The sequence below is a fragment of the Giraffa tippelskirchi genome, chromosome 14, assembly GCF_054371585.1.
Source record: "Giraffa tippelskirchi isolate mGirTip1 chromosome 14, T2T-mGirTip1v1.2.pri, whole genome shotgun sequence".
Taxonomy (NCBI): Eukaryota; Metazoa; Chordata; class Mammalia; order Artiodactyla; family Giraffidae; genus Giraffa; species Giraffa tippelskirchi.
Genome location: NC_137288.1, coordinates 12,995,001 through 13,015,694, shown reverse-complemented (window position 1 = coordinate 13,015,694; position 20,694 = coordinate 12,995,001). Strand labels below are relative to the sequence as shown.

At 63.3% G+C, this 20,694-nt stretch overlaps 1 long non-coding RNA gene across 2 annotated transcripts in view; it reads left to right on the top strand.

The window, feature by feature from the left end:
- The first annotated feature begins 12,180 nt into the window (after window positions 1-12,180).
- The window catches only part of LOC145534299 (uncharacterized), a 30,728-nt gene continuing 22,214 nt past the window's right edge, over window positions 12,181-20,694 (top strand). The window contains exon 1 of one of the 2 annotated variants that reach the window (XR_014074438.1): window positions 12,181-12,931. This is a non-coding gene — a long non-coding RNA (uncharacterized LOC145534299). Of the gene's footprint in view, window positions 12,989-20,694 lie in introns of both variants that reach the window. The other variant, XR_014074439.1, reaches the window with a different exon arrangement.

Here is a 20,694-nt window from a genome sequence, read left to right as displayed (position 1 = left end):
AAACGTCTCCGGCCACTCGCGCGGCACCTGCCTCGCTGGCGGGCGCCCCTTCCAACCTCCCCAGAGATACGTGAGCACGGACGCTTCTTCCCCATCTGGGTCCCCTCACAGGCTCTGTGAGTTCCTGCGGTTCCGCACGCCCTCGACTTGGCTGTGGTTCGGGGCTCTGTTCTGTTCTGTGTTTGCTCTCCGGCCCACGTGATCTCTCTGGCTAGGGCACCCAGGAAAAGCGAAAAGAAATCGAGTCCGTGTGAGTACTATTCAGGCATCAAGTGGGGATACCTACCAACGACCTCTAACGTGGATCCACCAAGATGGCGGCCGTGTGGGGTTCAGGAGGATCATTTTGCGTTTTCTGGGGGCGCTGTTTGCTCTCAATGATTTCACGTGCCTTTGGGGCATGGCTCACGGAGATGGACGTGAAGCAGCAGGGCAGCCACATCTGGCGTCTCGGCCTAGCTAGGGCGGCTCCACGAGTGACCTCTCGGAACCGGGGCTGAGACCGCCATCCCTCCCCGGGCCCCCCTCGGTGGCTGGGTATGGGGGGGAGGAGGGGGAGGTTTCGGAGGGGAGACGGGAGATCTGGGCTTGTGGTTGGGGGCGCGCGGGGCCACACGTGTCATGTCATGATATTCCTGTAACGCTCCAACGAGATACGTATTATTCTCTATTCTGCAGATTGCTATCTGTATCTGAATGGAAATGTATTAGACTCTTGAAATCTGAGCCTTGACGAGGGGTGCGCCCTGTACGTCTCGGGCTACAGGCAGCATACGGAAACTGAAGATATCAGGAATCACGTATAAAGGTTCAAGTCAAAGAAACGGACCTAGTTCAGGGGCAGACTTAGTCTTCCTCGCTGCAGCCTCAAGGTAAATGCTGGGGGTACCCAGTCTATTCTTGGGAAGATACAGTGTTTATCTTAACTGTTGCCAGCAGCGCAGCTTCTCCTCTACCGGAGTTGAAATTGAGATTTAGTTCTTGCAGCTAGTAGTTCTTTTTCAGAACATCTATCGGGAAGGATCTGAATAGCTTGTCATGTCCCTGAAAATATACTAGACAACATTTGGTTCAGCTCTCGTACCCAGAGACTGGGGAAATTAAGGTGGCACTAGAAATCGCACCTTTGCGTTATATAGTATCTTTCCTGGAAAACAGGGTGCTCTTAAACTCTAATTGTATCAAACAGTAGCAGGGATAAGAAGTGCACGATCCACAAGTTTCAGTAAAGCCGGCTCTCCCGCGCCTTAACATTGTATACATTGTTAACAAAAGTTTAGAACTGGACACTCGATGGCAACAAAGAGGCATCCTGTTTGGCGTTTCTTTGGACTGCAGCCGGGAGAGGAGCAGAGCCGACTTGTTCAGTCCCCGGTCCCGCTACTCCTAGGCCTTTCCTCACACTTGACCTTGGATGCTCTGGGGCAGGTTGTGTCTGCCACAAGCACTCGATGTGTCCGGAAGCACTGAATCCTCTGTTCGTTGACTTTGTTCCCAGGACTGTCTCAGGAGGTGACGATGTTTTCCCATGGGGGAATCTGTGTCAGAGGCTTGCCAACCATACTTTCCACGTGGTTCATGAAAAGCTCACCCGTCACCGGTCACCTGTCGACTCACCATCCGTACGAGAGTCAGCACCAACACGCCCGGCAGAGCTGAGCGTCAAGAAGGGGTTGCGTGGAAAGAGATTTGTGTGCTTGGTCCTGGTCCTGGTTATAGACAGAAAGTATCAAGGGGGAATAACTCCCAGAATAAGTAGGCTTGCCTGGAATGCGAAATAGTGAGAAGAGGCCTCGCGCTTGGAGGATGGGTCAGAGCTCTAGCCACGGGAGAGTGAAAAGGAAAGGCCCGGGAAAGGGCCGTGGGGCAGGGGACGGTCTGAGCCCAGCACCAGCGGTGAAGAACGAGGAGGCACCTTGAAAGAACGTGCTGTTCGGAGGTTTGTGGTAAGAGCACACCGGTGCTGCTAAAGATGAGGCTTGTGGAACCCAGATGGTGAAGAGGAGCCAGAAACAGGCCAGGAAGGATGAGAATCCTGTGTACTGAGGACCTGCACTTCACCAAGCCCACAGCAAAGGGTGCTGTCTAGATTCAAACCCAGTCACTTGCGCAAACGCCCCTCAGCCACCTCCTCATCTACAAGGCCGACAGATACTCGGTGCGTGAGGTGCGTGTACAGTCTAGGTGGACGGCACTCACATTATCGGGCAACCACACAGCTACTACGTGCTTTGAAAGAACCAACAGTGAGCTGATAGCTTTTTCTGGATCTGCCTATAAGCAAAGATACCGCTCGCTGCATACTGTGGATCTCGACTCCTGTCTCACGTCTCCATGAAGCCATCAGAAAAGTCCTGTTCGTGCTCCCTCTCAGGCCAGGAATGACACTTAAAGTGTAACGTGCTCACGAAGTCCTCAGAGATTCATGGATTTGAATCGAGAAATTCCACCTGGTCCTTTCGCTCCCGATCCACTCCTGCTCTCACCACTACTACCACACGAGCGAGTTCACCTGAATTAGCTCGCACACGTGGGGATGGAGTTAGCTTTCGGCACACGGATATTTAGAAATTCCATGGCAGTATGCCAGGTATTCACATTATGTATCAGATATTCGCCTAATTTGATAATAAGAGAGCTCATGCCTCAGGCATAACTTCAGGCAGATTTCCCCTCCAACAGAAACAGCTCAGATGGGCTGGCAGCCCGAGAAAACGAGCAACTGCCACTGACAGACTGAGACACCTATGGGCTCCCTCCATGGGGAGACCTTCTGCCAAGGCTTCTCCCTCAAGGGCCGTGACCCAGCCTGCGGGCATCAGCTGAGGAGAAGGGGAGGTGGGTGCCCCGGAAACCAGCCGCGCTCGAGTCAGTCTCCCAGGAGCTCTCATTCCAGCTCTGGACACTCACTCCCGGGCCTGGGTTCTCACTCCCGCTTTCAGATGGATCCCAGGCCCTTCTTCAGAGAAGTTCCTCCAGATGAGTCCCCAGCCACCAGTGGGCCTCATTCGACCTTGCTGGACCTCCCTCCCCTTCTGAAGCTAGGTTCCGTCTCTCTCTTCACAAAACTTTAAGTCCAAAATAGATTGTTAACAATGACTTGCCATTTCCTTTTGTTCTCACCACTATTCTGACTACTTGCATTTAATTCTGCTCACCTTTGGATTGCTTATGACACTCCAGGCCACTGAAAAAAGAGAGTGTCCATTCTGAGCTCAAAGATTCTCAGGCGGCATTTGGGCCTCACTTTACCTCTGCTGGAGACCTAGGAAGGTGGCAGGTGACCGGGACCTGCCAAGAGCAGAGCAGAAGCTGTGCCCCTGAGCAGTGGTGCCTGGCTCTCTCTCATTGGTCGCAGAGGGTCTGCAAGATTCGAGGGGGTTCTTGACGGCCCCACCATGCTGGCGAGCCGTGTCGTCTCATCTCATCGGGAATCTGACCCCTCATCAGCAAGCGTAGCCATGTGCCCGCACCCTGAGTCTCTAAACCCTTCCCAGACCATCGCTCGGCCCGCCTTCTCCTCTCGGGCAGAATGAACCTGGGCTTCTCTCCTGGGACAGGTCCTTCTGTGTCATGGGATGTCCTCTTTACTCCTATTGCCGGCAATAGGAGTATTGATGGGCTGCTCATAGGTCAGAGACTCCTCATTCGTATTACCCAGAGGCTTTTCTTCAGTCAGTAAATTTTGTTCCTTTGACCTTAAAGGGATTGCCTTTGAAGACTATCATTTCTGACCTAGTCGCAAACCGTCTCTTTTGAGGAACTTCCTTAGGGTTCCAGGGATTAAGACAGTTTGCTTCCATTGCAAAGGGCACAGATTCATTCCTCGATTGCAGGATCTAGATCTCCTATGCCTCACACTGTAGCCAAAAAGGTATATTTTAAATATAAAAGGGCCAAGCATAAACCTACTACTTTCCCTTTCCATTATTATGATAATAATCTAATTCTCTTCAAGGCAACACAAATGTTTCTTACTAACTAGAAGGATCATGTCGCGGAAATTATAAAGAGAAAAACAGGGAATTACTTCATGATATCTCACTACATCCGTCTCTGATCCGACGTAGGAAAAATCAAGGAAGTCCACGTAAAGTATCATCTTTAAATAGAGCTCTCCGCTTTGAGAGAATAGAACTAAACTCATTAAAACTAAGTTTTCCAGTATGTGGCTGCTTTGAAATCTTGCATCCAACCAACAATTCTGGAACCTATGATAATTCAGAATTGAGTAACCGATGACACAAACACTCTATTAGTCAGGGGGACGTTTTGGATCGCCTGAGTTCTACGTTCTCAATGTTATCAAGCCAGACACAATCTTCACGGTTTTTCATAGATCTTGTAATATCTTTTTTAAAATTTCAACTTTTTTGAGGTATAATTGACATATAAAATTGCAAGAAATTGAAATATAACTGTGGTGATTTCATGTGTTTACGATGTGAAAGGATTCCTCATCCAGTTAATTCATATCACCTCACATATTTCACCTTCTTTTTTTTTTCTTCCCTCCATCTTTCCTACTTAGATTTTATCTTCATAAGATTTCATTTATACAAAACATGTCAAAAAGATTGCCGTGTTTTACATGAGATCCTCAGACTCTATTCATCTTATAGCTGAATATTTGTTCCCTTTTACCAACCTCTCCCCATAGCCCTAGTAACCACTTTTCTACTCTCTGTATGAGTTTTACTTTTTCCGGGATGCAATATCAGAGCCAGTCCTGAAATTTCCTCCAATTACAATTCTTCTCTCAGAGTCATCAGTCCATTTTGTGTTCTCTTTCATGTTTTACAATATTACTCCTAGGCGTCTCGGCCTAGCTAGGGCGGTTTCACAAGTGACCTCTCAGAACCGCGGCTGAGACCTCCATCCCTCCCCGGGCCCCCCTCGGTGGCTGGGCGCTGGGGTGGTGGGGGGTGGGGAGAGGAGTCGGGGGAGCTGGTCTAGGGGTTGGGGGCGGGTGAGGGCCAGGGGACCGTCCCCGGTGGTCCCGCTGAGACGTGAAGGCAGGTTCTGTCCCGCTGAGAACTTCCTGCCTTCGGGCGTGTGAGAGGAGCAGATTTCTCTCCAATCCAAGGCCATGCATCATTTTTGGCCTGTTCAACAAGGCTAGACAAGCACGTATTTGTGTGTCTATCTTGGCTTGTTTTCTGACGGAGGCCAAAGACCTCTTCAGGCGTGTCCAAAGGATCTGCCAGGGTGGGAGGGTGCAGGTCAATCCATGTGTCAAGAGAGCCAGAGAATCTGTCACAGCTGTGACTCAGGCCTTTTTCAGAAACAGGCCAACTTTGATGATTCCCCTGGACAGGAATCACCGCAGAAGTTTCCTTGAAGGGATCGAGTTGCAGGAGTCGGGGGCGTGGCCCCGCCGCCGCCAGAGGGCTTCCTCAGCCAGGCAAGGCCGGCCGCTGGCCGGGGCTATTGTCTGTGGGCCCCACCCCCACCGCCACCCTCCACCCTCCCCTCCCCCTCCCCCTTCCCCTTCCCCTCCCCCTCCCCCTCCCCCTCCCGCTCCCCCTGCAGGGCCCCTCGTGGGATAGCTTCATTCAAATGCAGAACGCTTTCCAGTCAAGGAAGAGCCTTTGGACTTTGCCTCGATTGAATGGTGATCCGCCCCGACCCCACCCCCATTTCTCCACCTTGAGGCTGCCCCTTCAGCACCGCGCGGAGGAATGGGCCTGGGGGGGGGGGGAGGGAGGCTGAGGGACAAACTCGCCTTGGGTCAGGCCAAAGGAGTCTCCTCCTTTTCGTAACCCAGGAAACCCCGCTAATGCATGTGAGGATCACGGACGTGCGTCGAAGCAGCCATCATCTCTTGACATCTTCCTCCGTGGGAGGCGTTTTTCCTTCCTGCCTGCCTTCAGAGAGACAGAAAAGGAGGGAGGGGCAGAGCGTTCCGCTGGCGCTGGCCGGTTCTTAAGTCACTTGAATCCAAAACACTCCATAGGGCACGGAGGGGTGCGTGCGTGGGGTGGGGTGGGGGCGGCGGCCTACTCCGGACCCCAGGCGTTCCCTCCTCTGACACTTGCCTGGAACCCATGAAAAGCTGAGCTGGTGACTGTGTGTGTGTGTGAATGCGTGCATGTGCGCGTGTCCGTGAGAGAAGGCACGTGTGCGTGAGAGAAAAAGAGAAAAAGGAAGGAGAGAAAGAAAGAGAGAGAGAGAAAGAAAGAGAAGGAAAGAAAGAGAGAGAGAGAGACAGAGAGAGAAAGAAAGAAAGGAAGACAGACAGACAGAGAGGGAGGGAGGGAGGGAGGGGGAGAGAGAGAGAGAGAGAGAAAGAAAGAATGAAAGAAAGAAAGAAAAAGAAAAGAAAATCCAGAATGAAAGGAGGAAGGAACGAGGGAAGGAGGGAGGGACCAAATAGGTTAGTTAGTACGGGCCTCCCTGTCATGGAAAAGAGTCTCTGAGCACAGATCCTCCGTTCAGTGAACCAGTTCTCATATCTCCTCTCAGGAGGCTGTGATGTCGATGGACGGGTTTGGGAAAGCAGGCCTGGGGTGCAAGCAATCAGGTATTTCCTCAGAGGCACTTGTAGGGAAACCAAGGAAACACACAGGTTCATCCCTGGAGCGGATTCGAAACCAGTCGGTGCAGGGGGAGTCAGTCAAGGAGATTTCTAGATGTCAGGGTCGGGTCCTGGAGCGGGTTGCCATGCCCTTCTCCAGGAGACCTTCCTGGCCCGGGGATGGAACCCGGGTCTCCTGCATCGCAGGCAGACTCTTGACCGTGTGAGCCACCAAGGAAGCTCTGTCGGAAATGTTCACCGAGTCCTCTTGTTGTAGCCACGCGTTCTGGGAAACAAACTCACTCAGAAGGACCATGCAGGTAGTGGAGTGCAGTTTCTTACACCAGCGGGCCCAAGGCAGAGTCTTCTCTTAGCCAAGGACCCCAACCAGCATTCGTGAAAATCTTTTATACCTCAGGGGTATGTGTCTGAACCCACCACCCCAAATTCCTTGAGACTTACCTAAACAAAGGAAGGGTAAAGACAATCCCGATAACCCCATCATTCATGTGTTATAAGACGAGATACACAGTGGACATTTATTCACAGGCCTGTGGTCATATCCTGATACACATAATGGAACTGATGGCTTTGTTCTGTGACAGAGATAATTAGCATATTCTTTTAGGCCACGGAGAGTCCAAGTACAAGCCCCAAAGGCTGTTTTATCCGGGTGTGTGTGTGTGTGTGTGTGTGTGTGTGTGTGCGCGCGCGCGCACGCGCGGGCAGGCGCCTGCGTGTGTGTGTGTGCGTGTCCGGTTTTCCATTGGTATGCCCCTTCTATAGACACCGGGCACAAAGTTCAGAGTCCATTGGGAGGGTGACCGTGCGTGTAGCCTCATGTTCGCAGCCTGGCCTAAGATGGAGTCCAGCTCTGTCTGTTTCCTCCTTCACTCTAGCTTCCATCTGCAGAGCTTCAGGCACAGGGCCTTTTGAGTTCTCCGTCAGAAGGGCAAGAGATGGTGGCAAATGTCCCCCCAGAGAGGGTTGTCCCCTCTGACAGAGCTTCCGATATCGGAGGCAACTCAGAAAACTTCAGGATCCAGTCCCACTTTCGGGGGAAGCACCACAGGCAAAGGACCAAACACACGTGGCCCAGGAATCTCCCATCCAGAAGTGGATATCCCCGTTTCACAGAAACATCCTCTGGGCCCCTAAGGAACGTATGGAAATCACTCTCTCGCCAAGGAGAGAAGAATCCTCACTGAGAGTTTCTGAAGTCTGGAAGGACCAGGTAGAGAGAAAAAGAGAAACGATTCTATTCCGCTGACAGGGGCATTATTGTTTGAAGCGACCAAGTGGATGTCCGTCTTTTCCAATTCCCATTTTAAACATTGTGTCCTTTCCGGTCCTTTGTGGTCTCTTTGGATCTGGAAAGCAACAGAGTTAACGGTAAGGTCCTTTTTTTTTTTTTTTTTTTTTTATGATTATGATTATTTTCCCCCCCTGCCTGTCTGCCTGTCCCTCCCCCTCTTCTCTCTGTCTCTCGCGCTTTTCACTCAGGTTAGGGAATTCACAACAACAACAACAAAAGTAGTGAGAAATCTGTATTTCTGCAGGTCAGGAAGCAACAGGTAAGAACTAGACATGGAACACAACAGGCTGGTTCCAAATAGGGTAAGGAGTCCATCAAGGCTCTCTATCATCACCCTGCTTATTTAACTTACATGCCGAGTACAGCATCACGAGACACGCTGGGCTGGATGAAGCACAAGCTGGAATCAAAATGGCTGGGAGAAATAGCAATCCCCTCAGATATGCAGATGACACCACCCTTATGGCAGAAATGAAGTATAGAGTGGGTTTACAAAGTCGTGCTCGTTTCGGGTTTTCAGATTCTTTTCCCTCAGAGGTGAATCCAAAGTAGGAAGCCTACATTTCCTGTGCTGCCTGGTAGGTGCTTGTGGATTGTATGATGTACATGTCGTATGTGTACACGTTCAACCCGACCTCCTAAGTGGACCGTCCTGCCCCTCCCCGCCCCAACGTATTTTCGTCAAGAAGTCAGGCATCCATTTGAGCATCCTACTCCTCAGGTCATCCGATCCCATGGAAGAAGTCAATCCTCCCGTTTTTCCATCGGTCCTCTACACGTCGCCTGATGATGATGGGGGGTGACCGGAAGACTGACAGTTCTGAAGAATTTTGCAAGAGATTCGGTGAAGGCTCCTAGGATTTGCTCAGTGAAGTGGGTGGCGTGTCAACCACTAGGGACCGTGGAAGGTATGCCCCAAGTGGCAAACAGCGTTACCTTCCACAGAGAAAGCTCTACCTAGCATACCAAGGATGCTTGACCACGCACCCGCCCCGCCCCCCCCCAGGTGACAGGCGTGACGGGTCAGACTGTAGAAATCTTCCTGTCAAGGGTGTATTAACAGGCAGAGGCACCTTAGAGGCACCCTGTCCTGTGAAGCTGGAGGTGGGGAGGAAGGGGCAGAGGGACGATGAAGAAGGGAAGGAGAAAGTGAGGGACAGGGACACCACACAGTGTGTGTGGGGGGCGTGTCTGTGCCGTGTGTGGGTTCCACGTGGGTGTGTGCGCCTGTGGGTGCGGGTGTGAGGGGAGGCGGGCAGAGGCAGAGGCAGGGAGACACACAGCCAGGTCAAGGATAACATAATGTGTGTGGGGGGAGGGGCGGGGGTGGGTGGGTGCGTGCGTGCGTGGTGTGTGCGTGGGGGGGGGTGGCGCACAGGACCGTGTGTGAAGGAGGGCAGTGTGTGGGGGGCAAGTGTGTGTGTGGGGGGGTGTCTGTGCTGTGTGCGGGTGCCACGTGGTTGTTAAGCGGGGGGTGGGGGGGAGGGGCGGGCAGAGAGACACACCCGGGCCAAGGACAACGTACTGTGTGGCGGAGCGGGCGGGGGGTGGGTGGGAGTGTGGGTGCGGGGTGTGTGCGTGTGTGCGGTGCCCCATAGGACCGTGGGGGGGGGCAGTGTGTGTGTGGGGGTGTGGGTCTGTGCTGTGTGCAGATCCCACGTAAGTGTGAGTGAGGGGAGGGGCAGAGGTAGAGGCAGAGGGACACAGCCAGGCCAAGGACAACATAGTTTGGGGGAGGGTCGGGGTGGGGGGTGCGAGTGTGCGTGCGGGGTGTGTGCGTGTGTGCGATGGCGCCTAGGACTGTGCGGGGGGGCGGGCAGTGTGTGGGGGGTGGTGTGTCTGTGCTGTGTGCGGGTGCCACGTGGGTGTGTGCGCCTGTGGGTGCGGGTGTGGGGGAGGGGAGCGGGCAGTGACAGCGGCAGAGAGAGACAGCCAGGCCAAGGACAACGTAGTGTGTGGGGGAGCGGGCGGGGGGTGGGAGTGTGGGTGTGGGGTGTGTGCGTGTGTGCGGTGGCCCATAGGACCGTGGGGGGGCAGTGTGTGTGTGGGGGGGTGTCTGTGCTGTGTGCAGGTCCCACGGAGGTGTGAGTGGGGGGAGGGGCAGAGGCAGAGAGACACAGCCAGGCCAAGGACAACATAGTGGGGGGGGGGCGGGGGGGTGGGAGTGTGCGTGCGGGGTGTGTGCGCGTGTGCGATGGCGCATAGGACCGTGTGTGGGGTGTTGCGTGTGTGCGACGGCACATAGGACCGTGTGTGGGGTGTTGTGTCTGTGCTGTGTGGGAATGCCACGGGGGTGTGTCCGGGTGTGTGGGGGGGCGGGCAGTGACAGAGGCAGAGAGAGACAGCCAGGCCAAGGACAACGTAGTGTGTGTGGGCGGGGTCGGGGTGCGGGGTGGGAGTGTGCGTGCAGGGTGTGTGCGGAGGCGCCTAGGACCGTGCGGGGGGGCGGGCAGTGTGTGGGGGGTGGTGTGTCTGTGCTGTGTGCGGGTGCCACGTGGGTGTGTGCGCCTGTGGGTGCGGGTGTGGGGGAGGGGAGCGGGCAGTGACAGCGGCAGAGAGAGACAGCCAGGCCAAGGACAACGTAGTGTGTGGGGGAGGGGGCGGGGGGGAGTGTGGGTGCGGGGTGTGTGCGGTGGCCCATAGGACCGTGGGGGGGGCAGTGTGTGTGTGTGGGGGGGTGTCTGTGCTGTGTGCAGGTCCCACGGAGGGGTGAGTGGGGGGAGGGGCAGAGGCAGAGGCAAAGAGACACAGCCAGGCCAAGGACAACATAGTGTGGGGGGGGCGGGGCGGGGGGTGGGAGTGTGCGTGCGGGGTGTGTGCGTGTGTGCGATGGCACCTAGGACCGTGTGTGTAGGGGGGCAGTGTGGGGGGATATTGTGTCTGTGCTGTGTGCGAATGCCACGGGGGTGTGTGCGCCTGTGGGTGCGGGTGTGGGAGGGGCGGGCAGTGACAGAGGCAGAGAGAGACAGCCAGGCCAAGGACAACGTAGTGTGGGTGGGCGGGTTCGGGGTGCGGGGTGGGGAGTGTGCGTGCGGGGTGTGTGCGTGTGTGCGGAGGCGCCTAGGACCGCGCGGGGGGGGGCAGTGTGTGTGTAGGGGGGGGTGTCTCTGCTGTGTGCGGGTGCCACGTGGGTGTGAGGGGGGCGGCGGGCAGAGAGACACACAGCCAGGCCAAGGACAACATAGTGTGTGGAGGGGGAGGGGCGGGGGTGGGTGGGGGGTGTGTCTGTGCTGTGTGCGGGTGCCACGTGGTTGTTAAGGGGGGGGCGGGCAGAGAGACACACAGCCAGGCCAAGGACAACATAGTGTGTGGGGGAGGGGCGGGGGGGTGAGAAGCAGTGTGGGTGCCGGGTGTGTGCGTGGGTGCGGTGGCCCATAGGACCGTGTGGGGGAGGGCAGTGTGTGTGGGGGGTGTGTGTCTGTGCTGTGTGCAGGTCCCACGTAGTTGTGAGTGGGGGGAGGGGCAGAGGCAGAGGCAGAGGCAGAGAGACACACAGCCAGGCCAAGGACAACATAGTGGGGCGGGGTGGGGGGGGTGGGAGTGTGCGTGCGGGGTGTGTGCCTGTGTGCGGTGGCGCATAGGGCCGTGTGTGTAGGGGGCCAGTGTCGGGGTGGTGGTGTGTCTGTGCGCCACGTGGGTGTGGGGGGGGGCCGGCAGAGAGACAGAGCCAGTCCAAGGACAACGCTGTGTGTGTGTGTGAGTGGGTGTGCAGGGTGTGGCCGGCGTGTGTGCGGGTGCTGCGTAGGGCCGTGCGGGAGTGCGTGCGCTGTGTGTGTACGCGTTGGGGGCGTGGGCAGCGTGTGTAGGTGGTGCGGGCAGAGACAGAAAGACACAGTCAGCAAAGGACAACGTGCACAGATATTCTTCTGAATATTTGCTTGTGTTTTCTGAGCTCATCACCTCCGGGATCAAGCTCACTCCCGTGCAACGGGAGTCTGCCCCCCTCACCTCAGCCACCACCGGCCAGCACTTGTCTTGGGCAGACAAGGGAGTGTTCCGATTTGGCCGGCGCGGGGGGGGGGGGGGTGGGGTGGCGGAGGAGTGGGGTGGGTGCGCAGGGTTTCGTTGTCACGAGGCGAACTTTGACCCTTGTGTTCTGCCCCTGAACCTCACTGGAGAGACTGGACCCGCGTGACCTGTCACGTCTTGGTTTCAACATCCTTGGCGGGAGAACTAAGATTCCCCCATGCGAAGTGATCAGGCCAGAGAGAAGGAAGTCGATTCCCTTGGGATCCAATGCCCGTTTTCTCGAATCCAGTTAAGTTTCGTCAAGATTTCCCACCCAAACCGAAAAGCCGAAGTGGCTACCTATCCCCGCCCCCTTGACCTCTGTCCCAAGGTGCCCCTCCCACACCGCCTCCTTCCACAGCCTCAAGGCATTCAAGAGTTAGCCGGCCCGGGCCGGCTCCATCCGTGGTCGCCCCGCCCCAAGACCCTCTGAAAAAGCGCCCGACAGGCAGGTGGCGCCCGACCCCCAACCAGCTATCCAGTGAGCCAGCCCCAGCATAGGAGCTTAGTGGGCGACCGACGGGGACTCGTTGCCAGACGGAGCCCATCCTAGTTCGCGTTTCTCCGCTCAGTCAACGGCGCAGACAGGAGAACGGGATCCGCCCACACTTCTCGAGAACGTCCCTGGGCGAGGGATGACGGACGCACGGACGGACGGGACGGGAAGGATTCTTGACTCCCCACCCACGGAGCAGCGGAATGCACTCCCATCCGAGGGGGATCGCAGGCCCACGTCAGACGGTGTGAGCACACGCCCCAGAACAACAACTCGCCAGCATCCCCGTCCGTGTCCCCGTCACCATCTTTGGGCACGCCAGGAGAAAGCCCTTTTGTGACCCGGACGACGGCTCTTTCGGCAAAAGCAACGTTGAGCAACGGCACAAATGAAGAGACTTGGATTTGAAACGACGCGTTCATATAGCAGCGCCTCAAAAGCAAAAGCACGCACTCGTCCCTCACATAACCGCAACCAACAAACCCGACGCACCTGAAAAAGAAAAAGCAAACGGAAGAGAACGGGTCGATCTGGCGGCTCGGTCGCCGAGACCAGATCAACCCCGGAAGGCAGGGCGAGCCGAGAGCCCACTCGGGTGAGGTCGAGCGGGATCAACACGGCAGCTCGGCGGCAGAGGTCGCGAGTGGGAGAGGTCCGTCCGGGTGCTCGACCCGCGGGCGCTGGCCGCTCTGCGGCCCAGTGAGGGAAGGAGGGGGGGAGGGGCGGAGACCCTGACAACTGGGCGACGCGCGCGCGCTGGCGGCTCGGCTGGCGAGGTCGCGAGTGGGAGAGGCCCGGCCGGCAGGTGGACCCGCGGGCACCGACAGCTCGGCGGCAGAGTGAGGAAAGTGGGGGGAGGGGCAGACAGCCTGACAACCGGGCGACGGGCGCGCGCTGGCGGCTCGGCGGGCGAGGTCGCGAGTGGGAGAGGCCCGGCCGACAGCTGGACACGCGGGCACCGCCAGCTCGGCGGCAGAGTGAGGGAAGGAGGGAGGAGGGGCGGAGTCCCTGCCAGGCGGGCGACGCGCGCGCGCCGGCGGCTGGGCGCCATAGGTCGCGAGTGCGAGAGGCCCGGCCGACAGGTGGACACGCGGGCACCGCCAGCTCGGCGGCAGAGTGAGGGAAGGGGGGGGAGGGGCAGACACCCTGACAACCGGGCGACGGGCGCGTGCTGGCGGCTCGGCGGGCGAGGTCGCGAGTGGGAGAGGCCCGGCCGACAGCTGGACCCGCGGGCACCGCCAGCTCGGCGGCAGAGTGAGGGAAGGAGGGAGGAGGGGCGGAGTCCCTGCCAGGCGGGCGACGCGCGCGCGCTGGCGGCTCGGCGGCAGAGGTCGCGAGTGCGAGAGGCCCGGCCGACAGGTGGACACGCGGGCACCGCCAGCTCGGCGGCAGAGTGAGGGAAGGAGGGAGGAGGGGCGGAGTCCCTGCCAGGCGGGCGACGCGCGCGCGCTGGCGGCTCGGCGGCAGAGGTCGCGAGTGCGAGAGGCCCGGCCGACAGGTGGACACGCGGGCACCGCCAGCTCGGCGGCAGAGTGAGGGAAGGGGGGGAGGGGCAGACAGCCTGACAACCGGGCGACGGGCGCGCGCTGGCGCCTCGGCTGGCGAGGTCGCGAGTGGGAGAGGCCCTGCCCGCAGGTGGACACGCGGGCACCCGCAGCTCGTCGAGAGTTAGGGAAGGGGGGAAGTTAGGGAAGGGGGGGAGGGGATAGAACCCCGTCGGGCTCGTCGACCCGCGGCTCCTGGCGGCTCTGCGGCCGAGTTAGGGGAGGAGTGGGGGAGGGGCAGACAGCCTGACAGCCGGGCGACGGGCGCGCGCTGGCGGCTCGGCGGGCGAGGTCGCGATTGGGAGAGGCCCCGCCCGCAGGTGGACACGCCGGCACCCGCAGCTCGTCGAGAGTTAGGGAAGGGGGGGAGTTAGGGAAGGGGGGGAGGGGATAGAACCCCTTCGGACTCGTCGACCCGCGGCTCCTGGCGGCTCTGCGGCCGAGTTAGGGGAGGAGGGGGGGAGGGGCAGACAGCCTGACAGCCGGGCGACGGGCGCGCGCTGCCGGCTCGGCGGGCGAGGTCGCGAGTGGGAGAGGCCCTGCCCGCAGGTGGACCCGCGGGCACCCGCAGCTCGTCGACAGGGTTAGGGAAGGGGGGGAGGGGATAGAGCCCCGTCGGGCTCGTCGACCCGCGGCTCCTGGCGGCTCTGCGGCCGAGTTAGGGAAGGGGGGGAGGGGCAGACTCCCTGCCAGGCGGGCGACGCGCGCGCGCTGGCGGCTGGGCGCCATAGGTCGCGAGTGCGAGAGGCCCGGCCGACAGGTGGATACGCGGGCACCGCCAGCTCGGCGGCAGAGTGAGGGAAGGGGGGGAGGGGCAGACACCCTGACAACCGGGCGACGGGCGCGTGCTGGCGGCTCGGCGGGCGAGGTCGCCAGTGGGAGAGGCCCGGCCGACAGCTGGACCCGCGGGCACCGCCAGCTCGGCGACAGAGTGAGGGAAGGAGGGAGGAGGGGCGGAGTCCCTGCCAGGCGGGCGACGCGCGCGCGCTGGCGGCTCGGCGGCAGAGGTCGCGAGTGCGAGAGGCCCGGCCGACAGGTGGACACGCGGGCACCGCCAGCTCGGCGCAGAGTGAGGAAAGGGGGGAGGAGGGGCAGACACCCTGACAGCCGGGAGACGGGCTCGCGCTGGCGGCTCGGCGGGCGAGGTCGCGAGTGGGAGAGGCCCTGCCGGCAGGTGGACACGCGGGCACCCGCAGTTCGTCGACAGGGTGAGGGAAGGGGGGGAGGGGATAGAGCCCCGTCGGGCTCGTCGACCCGCGGCTCCTGGCGGCTCTGCGGCCGAGTTAGGGGAGGAGTGGGGGAGGGGCAGACAGCCTGACAGCCGGGCGACGGGCGCGCGCTGCCGTCTCGGCGGGCGAGGTCGCGAGTGGGAGGGGCCCTGCCCGCAGGTGGACCCGCGGGCACCCGCAGCTCGTCGTCAGGGTTAGGGAAGGGGGGGAGTTAGGGAAGGGGGGGAGGGGCTAGAACCCCGTCGCGCTGGTCGACCCGCGGCTCCTGGCGGCTCTGCGGCCGAGTTAGGGGAGGAGTGGGGGAGGGGCAGACAGCCTGACAGCCGGGCGACGGGCGCGCGCTGCCGTCTCCGCGGGCGAGGTCGCGAGTGGGAGGGGCCCTGCCCGCAGGTGGACCCGCGGGCACCCGCAGCTCGTCGTCAGGGTTAGGGAAGGGGGGGAGTTAGGGAAGGGGGGGAGGGGCTAGAACCCCGTCGCGCTGGTCGACCCGCGGCTCCTGGCGGCTCTGCGGCCGAGTTAGGGGAGGAGTGGGGGAGGGGCAGACAGCCTGACAGCCGGGCGACGGGCGCGCGCTGCTGTCTCGGCGGCAGAGGTCGCGAGTGCGAGAGGCCCGGCCGACAGGTGGACCCTCGGGCACCCGCAGCTCGTCGACAGGGTTAGGGAAGGGGGGGAGTTAGGGAAGGGGGGGAGGGGCTAGAACCCCGTCGGGCTCGTCGACCCGCGGCTCCTGGCGGCTCTGCGGCCGAGTTAGGGAAGGGGGGGGAGGGGCAGACTCCCTGCCAGGCGGGCGACGCGCGCGCGCCGGCGGCTGGGCGCCATAGTTCGCGAGTGCGAGAGGCCCGGCCGACAGGTGGACACGCGGGCACCGCCAGCTCGGCGGCAGAGTGAGGGAAGGGGGGGAGGGGCAGACACCCTGACAACCGGGCGACGGGCGCGTGCTGGCGGCTCGGCGGGCGAGGTCGCGAGTGGGAGAGGCCCGGCCGACAGCTGGACCCGCGGGCACCGCCAGCTCGGCGGCAGAGTGAGGGAAGGAGAGAGGAGGGGCGGAGTCCCTGCCAGGCGGGCGACGCGCGCGCGCTGGCGGCTGGGCGCCATAGGTCGCGAGTGCGAGAGGCCCGGCCGACAGGTGGACACGCGGGCACCGCCAGCTCGGCGGCAGAGTGAGGGAAGGAGGGAGGAGGGGCGGAGTCCCTGCCAGGCGGGCGACGCGCGCGCGCTGGCGGCTCGGCGGCAGAGGTCGCGAGTGCGAGAGGCCCGGCCGACAGGTGGACACGCGGGCACCGCCAGCTCGGCGGCAGAGTGAGGGAAGGGGGGGAGGGGCAGACAGCCTGACAACCGGGCGACGGGCGCGCGCTGGCGCCTCGGCTGGCGAGGTCGCGAGTGGGAGAGGCCCTGCCCGCAGGTGGACACGCGGGCACCCGCAGCTCGTCGAGAGTTAGGGAAGGGGGGGGAGTTAGGGAAGGGGGGGAGGGGATAGAACCCCGTCGGGCTCGTCGACCCGCGGCTCCTGGCGGCTCTGCGGCCGAGTTAGGGGAGGAGGGGGGGAGGGGCAGACAGCCTGACAGCCGGGCGACGGGCGCGCGCTGCCGTCTCGGCGGGCGAGGTCGCGAGTGGGAGGGGCCCTGCCCGCAGGTGGACCCGCGGGCACCCGCAGCTCGTCGACAGGGTTAGGGAAGGGGGGGAGTTAGGGAAGGGGGGGAGGGGCTAGAACCCCGTCGGGCTCGTCGACCCGCGGCTCCAAGCGGCTCTGCGGCCGAGTTAGGGGAGGAGGGGGGGAGGGGCAGACAGCCTGACAGCCGGGCGACGGGCGCGCGCTGCCGGCTCGGCGGGCGAGGTCGCGAGTGGGAGAGGCCCTGCCCGCAGGTGGACCCGCGGGCACCCGCAGCTCGTCGACAGGGTTAGGGAAGGGGGGGAGGGGATAGAGCCCCGTCGGGCTCGTCGACCCGCGGCTCCTGGCGGCTCTGCGGCCGAGTTAGGGAAGGGGGGGGAGGGGCAGACTCCCTGCCAGGCGGGCGACGCGCGCGCGCCGGCGGCTGGGCGCCAAAGTTCGCGAGTGCGAGAGGCCCGGCCGACAGGTGGACACGCGGGCACCGCCAGCTCGGCGGCAGAGTGAGGGAAGGGGGGGAGGGGCAGACACCCTGACAACCGGGCGACGGGCGCGTGCTGGCGGCTCGGCGGGCGAGGTCGCGAGTGGGAGAGGCCCTGCCGACAGCTGGACCCGCGGGCACCGCCAGCTCGGCGACAGAGTGAGGGAAGGAGGGAGGAGGGGCGGAGTCCCTGCCAGGCGGGCGACGCGCGCGCGCTGGCGGCTCGGCGGCAGAGGTCGCGAGTGCGAGAGGCCCGGCCGACAGGTGGACACGCGGGCACCGCCAGCTCGGCGCAGAGTGAGGAAAGGGGGGAGGAGGGGCAGACACCCTGACAGCCGGGAGACGGGCTCGCGCTGGCGGCTCGGCGGGCGAGGTCGCGAGTGGGAGAGGCCCTGCCGGCAGGTGGACACGCGGGCACCCGCAGCTCGTCGTCAGGGTTAGGGAAGGGGGGGAGTTAGGGAAGGGGGGGAGGGGCTAGAACCCCGTCGCGCTGGTCGACCCGCGGCTCCTGGCGGCTCTGCGGCCGAGTTAGGGGAGGAGTGGGGGAGGGGCAGACAGCCTGACAGCCGGGCGACGGGCGCGCGCTGCTGTCTCGGCGGCAGAGGTCGCGAGTGCGAGAGGCCCGGCCGACAGGTGGACCCTCGGGCACCCGCAGCTCGTCGACAGGGTTAGGGAAGGGGGGGAGTTAGGGAAGGGGGGGAGGGGCTAGAACCCCGTCGGGCTCGTCGACCCGCGGCTCCTGGCGGCTCTGCGGCCGAGTTAGGGAAGGGGGGGGAGGGGCAGACTCCCTGCCAGGCGGGCGACGCGCGCGCGCCGGCGGCTGGGCGCCATAGTTCGCGAGTGCGAGAGGCCCGGCCGACAGGTGGACACGCGGGCACCGCCAGCTCGGCGGCAGAGTGAGGGAAGGGGGGGAGGGGCAGACACCCTGACAACCGGGCGACGGGCGCGTGCTGGCGGCTCGGCGGGCGAGGTCGCGAGTGGGAGAGGCCCGGCCGACAGCTGGACCCGCGGGCACCGCCAGCTCGGCGGCAGAGTGAGGGAAGGAGAGAGGAGGGGCGGAGTCCCTGCCAGGCGGGCGACGCGCGCGCGCTGGCGGCTGGGCGCCATAGGTCGCGAGTGCGAGAGGCCCGGCCGACAGGTGGACACGCGGGCACCGCCAGCTCGGCGGCAGAGTGAGGGAAGGAGGGAGGAGGGGCGGAGTCCCTGCCAGGCGGGCGACGCGCGCGCGCTGGCGGCTCGGCGGCAGAGGTCGCGAGTGCGAGAGGCCCGGCCGACAGGTGGACACGCGGGCACCGCCAGCTCGGCGGCAGAGTGAGGGAAGGGGGGGAGGGGCAGACAGCCTGACAACCGGGCGACGGGCGCGCGCTGGCGCCTCGGCTGGCGAGGTCGCGAGTGGGAGAGGCCCTGCCCGCAGGTGGACACGCGGGCACCCGCAGCTCGTCGAGAGTTAGGGAAGGGGGGGGAGTTAGGGAAGGGGGGGAGGGGATAGAACCCCGTCGGGCTCGTCGACCCGCGGCTCCTGGCGGCTCTGCGGCCGAGTTAGGGGAGGAGGGGGGGAGGGGCAGACAGCCTGACAGCCGGGCGACGGGCGCGCGCTGCCGTCTCGGCGGGCGAGGTCGCGAGTGGGAGGGGCCCTGCCCGCAGGTGGACCCGCGGGCACCCGCAGCTCGTCGACAGGGTTAGGGAAGGGGGGGAGTTAGGGAAGGGGGGGAGGGGCTAGAACCCCGTCGGGCTCGTCGACCCGCGGCTCCAAGCGGCTCTGCGGCCGAGTTAGGGGAGGAGGGGGGGAGGGGCAGACAGCCTGACAGCCGGGCGACGGGCGCGCGCTGCCGGCTCGGCGGGCGAGGTCGCGAGTGGGAGAGGCCCTGCCCGCAGGTGGACCCGCGGGCACCCGCAGCTCGTCGACAGGGTTAGGGAAGGGGGGGAGGGGATAGAGCCCCGTCGGGCTCGTCGACCCGCGGCTCCTGGCGGCTCTGCGGCCGAGTTAGGGAAGGGGGGGGAGGGGCAGACTCCCTGCCAGGCGGGCGACGCGCGCGCGCCGGCGGCTGGGCGCCAAAGTTCGCGAGTGCGAGAGGCCCGGCCGACAGGTGGACACGCGGGCACCGCCAGCTCGGCGGCAGAGTGAGGGAAGGGGGGGAGGGGCAGACACCCTGACAACCGGGCGACGGGCGCGTGCTGGCGGCTCGGCGGGCGAGGTCGCGAGTGGGAGAGGCCCTGCCGACAGCTGGACCCGCGGGCACCGCCAGCTCGGCGACAGAGTGAGGGAAGGAGGGAGGAGGGGCGGAGTCCCTGCCAGGCGGGCGACGCGCGCGCGCTGGCGGCTCGGCGGCAGAGGTCGCGAGTGCGAGAGGCCCGGCCGACAGGTGGACACGCGGGCACCGCCAGCTCGGCGCAGAGTGAGGAAAGGGGGGAGGAGGGGCAGACACCCTGACAGCCGGGAGACGGGCTCGCGCTGGCGGCTCGGCGGGCGAGGTCGCGAGTGGGAGAGGCCCTGCCGGCAGGTGGACACGCGGGCACCCGCAGCTCGTCGTCAGGGTTAGGGAAGGGGGGGAGTTAGGGAAGGGGGGGAGGGGCTAGAACCCCGTCGCGCTGGTCGACCCGCGGCTCCTGGCGGCTCTGCGGCCGAGTTAGGGGAGGAGTGGGGGAGGGGCAGACAGCCTGACAGCCGGGCGACGGGCGCGCGCTGCTGTCTCGGCGGCAGAGGTCGCGAGTGCGAGAGGCCCGGCCGACAGGTGGACCCTCGGGCACCCGCAGCTCGTCGACAGGGTTAGGGAAGGGGGGGAGTTAGGGAAGGGGGGGAGGGGCTAGAACCCCGTCGGGCTCGTCGACCCGCGGCTCCTGGCGGCTCTGCGGCCGAGTTAGGGAAGGGGGGGGAGGGGCAGACTCCCTGCCAGGCGGGCGACGCGCGCGCGCCGGCGGCTGGGCGCCATAGTTCGCGAGTGCGAGAGGCCCGGCCGACAGGTGGACACGCGGGCACCGCCAGCTCGGCGGCAGAGTGAGGGAAGGGGGGGAGGGGCAGACACCCTGCCGGGCGACGGGCGCGCTGGCGGCTCGGCCGAGGTCGCGAGTCGACAGCTGGGCGGGCACCGGCTCGGCGGCGAGTGAGGGAAGGAGAGAGGAGGGGCGGAGTCCCTGCCAGGCGGGCGGCGCGCGCGCTGGCGGCTGGGCGCCATAGGTCGCGAGTGCGAGAGGCCCGGCCGACAGGTGGACACGCGGGCACCGCAGCTCGGCGGCAGAGTGAGGGAAGGAGGGAGGAGGGGCGGAGTCCCTCGCTGGCGGCTCAGAGGTCGCGAGTAGGGGACAACCGGCTCGGCGGCAGAGTCAGACAGCCTGACAACCGGGCGACGGGCGCGCGCTGGCGCCTCGGCTGGCGAGGTCGCGAGTGGGAGGGCCCTGCCCGCAGGTGGACACGCGGGCACCCGCAGCTCGTCGAACCCCGTCGGGCTCGTCGACCCGCGGCTCCTGGCGGCTCTGCGGCCGAGTTAGGGGAGGAGTGGG